Source organism: Melospiza melodia, unplaced genomic scaffold (assembly GCF_035770615.1).
Source record: "Melospiza melodia melodia isolate bMelMel2 unplaced genomic scaffold, bMelMel2.pri scaffold_48, whole genome shotgun sequence".
Lineage (NCBI taxonomy): Eukaryota > Metazoa > Chordata > Aves > Passeriformes > Passerellidae > Melospiza > Melospiza melodia.
Genome location: NW_026948796.1, coordinates 5,874,351 through 5,885,614, shown reverse-complemented (window position 1 = coordinate 5,885,614; position 11,264 = coordinate 5,874,351). Strand labels below are relative to the sequence as shown.

General features: G+C 54.5%; 1 long non-coding RNA gene across 1 annotated transcript; it reads right to left on the bottom strand.

The window, feature by feature from the left end:
* Positions 1-5,067: 5,067 nt before the first annotated feature.
* On the bottom strand, positions 5,068-7,621 carry LOC134413736 (uncharacterized). Its single transcript, XR_010026581.1, has 3 exons — positions 7,561-7,621; positions 5,660-5,921; positions 5,068-5,524 (listed from the first exon to the last, which is right to left on the bottom strand). It is a non-coding gene; the product is annotated as an uncharacterized LOC134413736 (long non-coding RNA).
* Positions 7,622-11,264: the final 3,643 nt, after the last annotated feature.

The window sequence follows — 11,264 nt, the reverse complement described above, 5'->3', positions numbered from 1 at the left end:
CTATTAGGGTAGAAATTAGGGTGGTTAGCCATGGTGATCGATTGAACCAGGATTCGAACCAACCCTGTTGGGCTTCCCTGTCTCTCTGTCTCTGAGCCAGTCTGTTTCGGAGTTCTGCCATGGAGTCTCTCACGACTCCCATGTGGTCTGCATAGAAGCAGCACTCCTCCTTCAAGGCGGCACACAGGCCTCCTTGCTGCATGAACAGGAGGTCTAGACCTCGCCTGTTCTGCAAGACCACTTCTGAGAGTGAGGAGACTGACTTCTCTAGAAAGGAGATGGATTTCTCGATCCTCTGCAGGTCCTCGTCAATTGTTGCCTGCAGCTGCGACAGTCCTTGGTGCTGGGTCATCAAGGCTGAGACTCCTGTGGCCATTCCGGCTGCTCCTAGGCCCAGCAGCATTGCGATAGTTATACCTGTTACTATTTCTCTTTTGTGGAGCTGGCTGGGTTCTTCAAAAAGGTGGCACACTTCTTCATCTGCGTGGTACAGGACCCTAGGCACAATCAGAACTTGGATACAAAAGTCGTTAGAGTCATCGAATTTGGCAAGGAACACACAGGGACTCACTCCAGATCACTGGCACACCCACATCCCAGATGCGGATGGGGCTACCCACTTATTGTTTTTTCCCGTCGGGTTTGACAACTTCGGTGCAGACGTTGCCTTTCCTCCTAGCTAGGGTTGCATTGCCAAAGCATCCGCCCTGGCCTGTGACTTGACTCAGGGTGATTCCTTTGTGGGGGGTGTCCCATCTACATTGGTTGGGTGCATCTGCTGTGGAGTAACTGAAGGGAGGGTTTAAAGCGACTCCTTCGTAAAAGGGGGGTTCGACATCATAACAAAGCCAGCAGGATTCGGTTAGGTTTGGGTTAGTTTCGTTCAGGGATAGGAAGGTAGCTTCTAACATATGAAGGATCAGATCTAAATCTGACTCGGCTAAACGGTCTATCTGAAAGGCTTCTACATGGCCAGTCGGGATATCAGCGACCCTCGTGGGCAAGGCTATGGGGTGGGTCGCGTTTCTCCCTTTCGGCACGCTTTTAATCACTTTGTTGGGTCCGACCGCTCGGGGCACTCGGGGCGCCGACAGTTGGAGCCTAATAATTCGCACGTTCACCTTTTCTTTTGACCCTTGAAGGACTACTGTCCACGTTCTGCCTGTTGCCCAGCTAGAGTGATGTGGCTGCAAAACTGTCGTGTTGTAGTCTGCGCATTTCCGAAATTCGGGGATTTTATGGCGGTTTCGATAAAAGATTCTGTGGAGGAAGAGGGGTGTTTTGCAACCGGTGGGTGCCCAGGTGAATTGTAGGAATTTGTCAGGCTCTTGTGGATCCCACCCAGGCCCTGACGGTCTGGCATCTGTAACAATGGTTTCGCAGCCCCAGTGCCCACAATGTCCCCACCCTGGGTGATTGCAGTAGCTTTTCCCAGGGTTTGAAGCTGGGCACCAGTAGGATAGGTACATGTGTGTGGCGTGTGGGGAATGGGGGTCTACCTTTGGTCGTCCTGGAAACAGGTCGGTGATGCGGAGCATGAAGGATGGGGCGTTCGGTGTGGTGATTTCTTTGAGCACCTTGTCACTACTAAGGTGTTGCATAACCCACCTGAATGGCTGATGCGGGTAGTGGTCTGGGCTGGCTTGCCCTCTGGCAACAAGCCCCAACAGCAAAATCACACAGAAACACCGTTGACGCTTGGGTTCCACCCGTGCGGGTCTCTCGGGCGCTGCCTGACGGCTTGGTGGTCTGTCGTTTACCTCTGGAAGGGGGATGTACGCATCACGAGGACATCCCACGAGCATGTCCTGTAAACAGAAACTCACAACTCTCATCAGTCTCATTCTGCTCGCTATGGAGGTCCGGCTTAATTGACTTAAGTGGACACTACCTAATTTGCCATCCTTTTTGACAGCTGCGTACCCTCGCCCTGTGAGCATCAACCTCCAGCCCCGTTCCCATTCGCCTAGCTCGTTTCTAATTACCACCTGTGGGCCCTCCGCTCCTGTTTCTGCTCCCAGGCCTTCTGATCCTCCCTTTTTTGTCTGCTCCAATCGCTCCAGCTGCCTCTGGCCCTCCTGATACAGCTCCTCAGCCCTCAATGCCCACTCCTCTACATTCTGCTCCATCTGTTTCACAATACCCTGCGGGGCTTTCATCAGCTCCTGCTTCCTCTGGCGCTCCAGCTCCTCCTGGACCTCCATGCCCTTCTCCCACTCCATTTCCATCATCTTGTTCAGGCGCTTCTCTTCCTCCACCAGTTCCTCGAGGATCATCTGCTTCTCCCGGACCTGCTTGTCCCAGATCATGTTGCACTTGGCATTGAGGAACAGCGCGTTCAGTTCCCACACATCTTCCTCCTCCTCCAGCTTCATCCTTGTCGCTCGCTGCAGCAGCTTCTGCTTCCCCTGCTGCAGCTCCTCATCCACGTCTCTCCCGTGGTCCCTCTCATCCTCCAGCTCTGCCTTTCTCTGCTCCTCGATCTGGGCCTTTTTCAGGGCTTCCTGCAACGTCCAGACGGCTTTCGCTGCGGCGTCCGCTTTGTCGTTGCCGATCTGGAAGTAACCTTTGACTGGGTCATGGCTGTTCATGTGAATGACTGACACGGTGCCCTGTCGCGAGGAGAGTGCTTCTTCCAGCATTAGGGCTGCTGCTGATGTTGACACTCCTGGTCCCTTTTTTGTGTGAAGTGTTAAAGCCACCAGCTGGGTGCTTTTCCACGCCCGGGACTGCCCTCCCACTCCGTTCACTGGAGGGACTTCTTTGAATTGCCAATGCCCGGGCCAATGTGCTTGGGGAATAATCGTGCAGTCTGATCCCGTGTCCACCCAAAACTGGAGCCCTATGACGTGGGGATCCTGACTGCCGTAAAGGCGGCATGTGCCCCACACCATCAGGGGTTCCTTCCCTATTTTCATGGCCAGGGCCACCCAGGGATCCTGCTCTGGGGTGCCTCCTGCTGGCTCTGTGACACCAGCGCAGCTTGTGGCGGTGGGGGGTGCGAGGGTACTGAGGGTGCTGCATAACTCTGCCATTGTGCTGCTGGCGGGGATGCGAAATTGACTGCTCCCTGTGGGAGCATGGGGTATGAGGGTCCCCTGCCCCACTGGGGGTTGGCATAGATGGGCCATCTCGCATTCACAGTGGGAGGAGGCTGAGTGTGGCCTGCGCGCCCCCTCCTTCTCCCGTTTCCCCGGGGCCGGGATCTGCAGTCCCTAGCGAGGTGTCTTCCCGCAGCTCCTACAGGTCCCTCTCGGGCGTGCTTGGAGTGAGGGTGCTGCCAGGGAAGGCTGTGCCGGCTGGGGACAGCTCGCTGAGTTGCTGCCCTTCCCCAGAAGCCTGGGCTAACGTGGTCGTCCTAGCACTCCTGCTTAAATACAATCCGCCCCGCCCCATCAAAAAGCATGCGGCTTATTTGCGTAATATCAAAAGTGAGCAGATCGTTATTGCTAGAAAGGTCGTCCACAAGAGTGGGTACTACAGCTGAGTTGATCCCTATTTCTGAAATTGCTTTGGCTTTTTTTGGGTTAACTGGGGTATATGCCCTTTGTTGGTTCCCCCGCGCTCCGGCAACCCCCACCGGGAAAGAGTGCATGGAGGCTGCCGGTGCCCGGTCCCCACAGGCTGCTTTTATTTTTTCCCAATCCAAGAGTTTGTGTTGCGATTGTTTCCCGATATTGTTTAAAGCTTTATTCGGTTTCGCTCGAAACCGCATTAATTCTGCTCTCTCGGTTTCTGAGTCCCAGCCGGACTCGGTCGGCTCTTCTGAGCTGTCTGAGCAGCTGTTACTTGACTCTGAGCCGGAAGCTGACTGCCGGTACACTTCCGGTGCTCCGTGCCATTTTGTTCGGCTTCGACCCCGCTCCTCCCTTTGGGGGTGGTGCCGCTCTCTCCCCCCGGGCTCCCCCCGCCTCCGGCTGGGGGAGGTCCTTGCCCTATAAGGACCTAATTTGGATAGAGCGCTCTGGTTGGTTTTGCACTCTACTGCGGGGACCACCCCCCTTCCCCGCTCGACCGCGCATGCGATGTTAAGCAGGCTGACTGTATTTCCGCCCTTTTCCCCCTCTTCTCTTCCGCCCTCGCCATGTGGTTCAGTGCCATTAAACGCACATGGCGGGGGCGAGTTTTTACCGATCCCGGCGGGGTCCAACAATCCGGTCGTGTTCCGTGCCTTCTCCGCGAGTCCCTGCCAGAAGCATCACGCGCGCTGCTCTGCCTCCTGCGCCGGATCGGCGACCGGCGGGGAAGGGACGGATAGAGAAACCGCGGATTTTTCGGATGGTTCCGCGGGAGGGCGGGGACCCGGCAGGCTCCGTGGGAGGGTCGGGGGGTCCCCTGGGTGTTCCGGGGGGTCCCCTGGGGGCTCCAGGGGGTCTGGGCTAGGGCTCGGGAAGGGGTGGAACGCGCCCGGCCCCCGCACGTTCCCGCCTTCAATCCGATCGCTCTCAGAGGCGGTCTGTGTCGCGGCCCCCACCCCCAGCTTTGGTGTAGCTAATAAACGTGTACATGCGGCTTTCCGCGTCTCCTGTTCTTCTAACATCTTGCGTAGGGCCTCTTCTACTTTCCCCCACGCTTTGAGGTTTTTACCACTGCCTGCGGACTTAGAGTCCTCTGCTGAGGCGGCAGTGCACTTCTCCCACGCTTCCGAATATAATATATTTACTGGACGTCCGATCATCCCGAGCTCTAGGAGCCTTGCAATAGCAAGATCAGAATTCCTGAGCTCACCTTTAATTCCCCATTGCTCATGAGCCTGACTTATGACCTTTGCTATAGTTTCCATGATTCGAGGGCGTCCCCTCCGCTGTAGTCGGACCCACCGCTACAGCCGCCGTCCTCTGTCCAGGCGATTCCCTTTCCCCAGGCGCTAATCGGCTTCCCGGGTTTTGACACCAGTTGTTGCCTTCTGATGCAAGGCAAGGTGACCTGGTTCTGAGGAAACTGCACGGCAACCCAAACTCTCCAAGGTCACTCAGGCCAAGAACACACACAGACAACAGTATGGTGGACGGTTCCAGACCTTTATTGTCCCATCTCGTTGGGTTTTATACTGGGAAAGTTTTTTCTACATCAGGGGGTCTTACCTTACTGTAATTGGTTAGTAAGGAGTCGAAAGATACTAGTCTTAGGGGGGACTACATTCTTGGGTGATCCTTTATCACTAGGCGTTAGGTGGAGAGGAATTCTACTGCTTTCCGTGACATTGCGAGATTTTCCGAGCGCCTGACCCTATCTACTACACCATCCTCAGCTCCTTCCCTGGGGAAGGAAGGACAAGGAGAGGATGGGATTTGGCTCCGTGCCACAGGGAAGGGGAAGGAGATTCCCTCAGAGCATCCCTGGCAGTATGGGGTTGACAGCAGGGCTGTCCTGCAGCCAGGGGCCATGTTGGGCTGGGAGATGGAGCAGGAGAGAGGGGGAAAGGGGCACTGACTTCCTCCTCACCTGCCTGGGTGTCCCAGGGCATGTTCCTTTTCCTCGCAGCCTCCTCTTGCATCTGATCAAGGTTTGGGATTGGGAAATCCTGTTTTGGGAGAAAAACAAGGGATGAGCACACTGAGTTTTATACTGCTTTGAAGGCAAACCTGGGGAAGGGTCTAAACCAGAATTACATTTTAAGAGGAAAATGAAGGTCAAGGCAATAATACAGAAACACTACCTTAAACTGACAGAGTCAGGATATAACCTGACACCCTGTTGGTAATGGTGGTGGCAGCAGTCCCAATAAATGGTGACTGCAGTCCTGTTGGAGTGATGAACGTGATTCTGTCAAAGCAGTGATCCCGTAGAAGGGTCTGGTCTTCCTCTGGAGGTCCAGTGGCGGTTATGGAGATCTTGTCCTCTGGGAATCCAGTAGGCAAGGTGTTTCTGGTGTAGCAAGGCTCAGCTTATATCCAGGTAGGAATGCTTGGATCCTCCCCCTGGGCGCAGCATCCCACAATGGGATGATGGAATTTTATCAGTCCTGCAGTGACACTCAGTGGCCCATTCACAGAAGATATCTCCCCTGGAGGGCATTATCAGGGGTGAGTCATGGAAGAGATAAAGAACACTGTCTCGCCTGTTTATAGCAGTTGATGAAGATGGGGATTGAAAACATGCATTTGGTTGCATCTTGCATGGCAACCTGAAACAGTGGGGTAATCCCTGCTCAGGGGGTGAACACCACCCCCATTACCCAAAGTAGCTCAGGTGTAAAACCCCCACCCTAGGAAGGCCACACACACAGGGGACGTCACACTTGGCCGGCTTCATGGGAGGTCTCTGTCCCTGTCACTCCCTTGCTCTCCCCCTTTTCTCTTCCTTTTCCTCTCTCTCTCTACCTCACATTTACTATTCAATATTCAATATACCTCACATTTACTATTCACTTTGGGTTTGGTCTCGTTAGCACCTTAATTGGGGCATAGGAATCTCTCTTACGATTTTCTTAACCAGATTGCAAAATTATTTTGGCACAGTGAGTTCAGGGCACTGTTGTCTGACCCCAAGTGCCTTTGACAGCAGCACGGTTCCCTCCAAGGAGGAGGCTGTGGTTCTCTCTGGAGGAACACTTTGAAACTTGGATGCAGCTTCCTCTGAGCAAGTTATGGGAGAACAGATGAAGAAAATGGCTGTTGTGGGTAGCCAGTGAAAAAGAAAATATTTTATTGTCCTTCCTTGAAAAGTTTGTAAAATCACTGGAGGAAAGGGTGCAAATGTTACCAGCAAGACTGACAAGGTTCATTCTCCCCACAATGAGGAACACAAGAATGCTCAAAGTCCCACAAGAAGCCCAGCTGAAGTAGCAAAATTCCCATGTAACTTCTAAATTCCCAGGCTTCGGTTCTTTGCCAAATGTGAGAATCATTTTTCTCTTCATCCCTGTCACCTTTGTGACAGCTGCACAGAGCTTCCCCTTCCTTTTAATAATCTGTATTGGGCTAAATTTCCACTTTTCTTTCATCAGAACCTGCCAGCAGCTGAGCTGGAGTTGTGCAGGAACCAATGAAACTTGGAATAGCCACAGAATTGCTTGGATTGTTAGTTTATTCATGTTTGGGATTTGTTTGCGCTTTCATCACAAGTTCCTTGTGGGAAGACCAAATATTCTTAAAAGTGATTTATGCAGAGTTAGGTTTGATTTCAGCCAAGTTTATTTTGTCCAGTGCTCATGGGATACTCAAGGGGTCTCTGTGCCTCTTGCCTTGGGGGGATGCTTGGGAGGAGCTTGGGAGGGTCCCAGTCTCTGTCACCCCAGGCAATTCCCCAGGGGGTGTCCCTGTCCTGCTCACCCCAGGCCATTCCCCAGGGGGTCTCCTTCATTCTCACCCCAGGAAATGCCTGGGGGGGTCTCCCTCCCTCTCACCCCTGTGCCAGGGGGTGCTCGGGGCAGTCTCTGTCCCTCTCAGCCCAGGGGATGCCCGGGGGTCTCTCTCCCCTCACCCTGGGGGATGCTCGGGGGGTCTCCATCCCTCTGGCCTCAGGGAATGTCTGTGCAGGGCTGGGGACCAGGGGCTCTGTGTCCCTCTCACTGCTGAGGGTGCTCGTGGCTGGGGGGGCTGTCCGGTCTTCTCATACCTGAGTGAAGGTGCAAATGAGACCATGGGAACGCAACCTGTGGATCTGCTCGAACTTGGACTGTACTAAACAAGAAATGCAAAGAGTGAGGGAGAGAAAGAAATCAGAAATGTTCTCAGAGAGAAAGAAATAGGAAAAGGCTCCGGCCCGGACTCCGCAGCTTCCAGGGTCACCGGCAGGGCGCACCGCCTTTCACAATTCCAGCCAATCAGAAGAGGCACTAACCAAATTCCAGCCAACCAGAGCCTTTCTCGCCGATGACTCACCGGTTGCCAGGCGGGCCCGCAGAGCCCGGTGGCCCCGGAGCGGAATTTGGGGCTCGGGCCGGGGGACGGATCCGCCCGGGGGGTCCCCGAGCCCCTGCCCAGCCCTGGGGCCGATCGGGGGCTCCCCCACCCAGCAGCCGGTGCTGCGGAGCCGCGGGGCAGAGCGGTGGGAAAGGGGGGTCCGGGCTGGCAGCGGAGGAAATGCGGGAGGAAGAGGAGGGAGAGGAGGAGCAGGAGCGGGAGAATCGCGGCGCTCGCAGCGCCCGCACGCCGAGCCTGCAGCACCCCCTGCCCCGGGAGCATCGCCCCCAGCCCCGAGCCGCAGGGGAGGGCGGAGGCCGAGCTCGCCCCGGCTCCAGCCAGGCGTCTCCGGGAGGATTTTTCTGGAGAGTGTTCGGAGCCGGCAGATCCCGGACTCGAGCCCCGGATATCTCTGGGCTCCCTAAGAGGAGCTTTACTGGGGGAAGAGGAGCCGCGATCGCCCCTCGGGAGGGTCCCGGGGGGTCCACGTGGGGATGGCCCGGTACAAACGGGGCGGGACATTGGTTTTGGGGATCCCCGTGAGAGCCGGGGCTGTGGAACGGGGGACCCCCGGGGCGGGGAGAGGGGAAGGGGCGATACCGGAGCTGGGGGACCCCCGGCAGCCCGGAGATGAGGCGGGGACGGGACCCCCTGACCCTGACAGGGGTGTCCTGGGGCAACTTCGTGATGCTCGTACCCCATCGGTCTGTTTAGCCCAGAAATGAGTTCTGCACCTTTCAGGCCGGTTATGAGAGGGAAGGGGAGGAGGAAGAGCAGTAGTTTGTTTTCATACACTGCACTCACTCCTCCACATTCTGGCTCCTGGACTGTTGTGATGACTTAAGGAGCTGGAACAGAGGCCACATGGAGTTAAGAGGAATAAAGTTGATTTTTATTGAAGTGCCTTCAAAGGCCACACCCTGGCAGCACAGGAGCCACAGCTGTGGCTCTGCCTGGATGGCTCCAAGATGGGAGCAAAAGAGGGCTTGGTCATGAGATCTCACATTTAAACAAGTTTTAGTCCATTTGTATATAGAAGTTAACTGCTCAATTAATAGTTTCAAATTATGAAGTTACATCTTCCTTGCTTGCATGCCTGCTCTCCTCTTTTCACGTTGTTTATGCTTTGGGCCTGAAGTTTGAAGAGATTGTCCTTGAGTCTCCAGCTAGAACAGGTTTTGTCTTCACCACCCTGTGAAAAGATCCCAGTAACAGTTAATATAAAGCTAAAAGCTGCACATCAAAACAGAACGGAAAAATTTAAAACCTAAGGTATCAGTTGTCTGCATTTGGACAGACAGCAGGACAGAGCTCTCCTTTGCTTTTAGTTAGTTTTAGCTCGCTGAGGCAGAGAAGTTCCCCCAACTGTGGTTTTTCTTTCTCTTTGGAGCTGTTTAAACCTGCTCTGGACTGAACACCCAGAACACCACCGGCAGCTCCCACCTGTGGCCCACCTGGCCGGGCCTGGGCCAAGGCAGTTCCAGTGCTGGAGGGGCCGGGCCCTTAACAGACTGATAAGAGACTGATAAGAGACTGAGTGAGCTGAGCTACAGCCCACGGAGGGACTTTCTGAGTTTGTCATCTCTTTTGGAGCGGCAAGAGGTTTTATTTTTTAATATTGTTCATTTTTTGTGCTGGTGAATGCTTTGCCTGTTAAATAAACAGTTTTTTCCCCTTTTCTCCATGGAAATATTTTCTCGATCTGGTTGGAGGAGGGGCCGCTTGAATCTGCTTTCTAGAGGAAACTCTTTTGGAGATTTTCTCCCACATTTGCCCTAAACCAGGAGAGGGTGGTGGGAAGAGGGGAGAGTCCCTAGTGACAGGACTGGGGTGAGGCTGGAGAAGGGGACCCCAAAACCCCCCAGAATCCCTAAGCAGGACCCTGGAGAGGGGAGATCCCCAGTGCCCATGGGATCTCAAACAGCCCTGAGGCAGGGGACCACCAGAACCCCAGAGACTGGAAATGGGAAAATCCTGGTGGCTTTTTTTTATTCACTCTTGATTTTTGAAGGGTTTTATGGACACCAGATGACTTCTAGTGATGGAGTTGGGTGGGAGGAATCCCTAACCCAAGGCATTTACACCTTATTTTTTCCCCAAACCAGGATTTCCCGTCCCCAAACCTTGGTAATATGGAGGAGGAGAAGTCTGCAAGGAAGAGGAAGATGCCCTGGGACAGCCAGGCAGGTGAGGAGGAAGTCAGTGCCCCTTTCCCCCTCTCTCCTGCTCCATCTCCCAGCTCAGCACGGCCCCCAGCTGCAGGACAACCCTGCTGCCAACACCGTCCTGCCGGGGATGCCCTGGGGGGATCTCCTTCTTCTTCCCTCTGGCACAGAGGCAAATCCCATCCTCTCCTTGTCCTTCCTACCCCAGAAAAGGAGCTGAGGATGGAGACCAGGGATGACAAATCCGCACAAAACCTTGTGGAAGAGGCTGTTTTGAGTGACTCCAGGGCACAGGAATCCAATGGGGAAGAAAACCCAGCCCAGTGTGCTCTGAGGAGGAAAGACCCACCCTGAGCCAGGAAGGCAGCCAGAGATCCAGTCAGAACTCAGAGCTGGTGGCCCATGAGCAGCTTCATGACAGTGAGAGGCCCTATGAGTGCTTGGAGTGTGGGAAGAGCTTCACCCACAGGTCCGACGTGGTTGTCCACCTGAGGTTCCACACCGGGGAGAGGCCGTACAAGTGTCCCAAGTGTCAGAAGAGGTTTTACACCAGCACCCGGCTCCTTGTACATGAGCGGATTCACACCGAGGAGAGGCCCTTCCACTGCCCTGAATGTGGGATGGGCTTCAAGCACAACTCCACCCTCGTCACCCACCGGTGCATCCACACCAGGGAGAGGCGCTGTGAGTGTCCCCAGTGTGGGAAGAGCTTCTCAGACCGCTCGTTCTTTACCCGACACCAACGGAGGCACCGGTAAGGGCAGCCCTGTGAGTGCCCCGAGTGCAGGAAGAGCTTCATGCACTGCTCCAGCTTCATCCCCCATGGGAGGACCCGCGTTGGTCAGAGCCCTGGTGACCCACTTTCCCGGTGATCTGCATTAGGAAGACGGCTGGGTATTCTTTTGTTATGACCCTAATTTTCTTTGGATTCATCTTCATCCCTTTAAAACAGAGAAAATTGGGGTAAAAATCAATAAATTCATCAAAGGCATGAATCCTCACTTTTTACTTGTGTTTCAGGGCAATCTGGGATTCCGGGAAATAATTGGGAGAATTTGGGGGTTTTGGGGGTATTTGGTTTAGTTTTCTCCCTCTCTTGGCACTTAAAGAGACAAGAGGGTTCGATGTGTCAGCTCAATAGCACTGAAACTACTCACTCCCACCCCAAAATTCCTCGATTCCACAGCCCCTTGGTGTGGAATGGGGTTGGAAGGGGATTGGGCGAAGTGTGATGCAAATCAGGAGGGGTGAG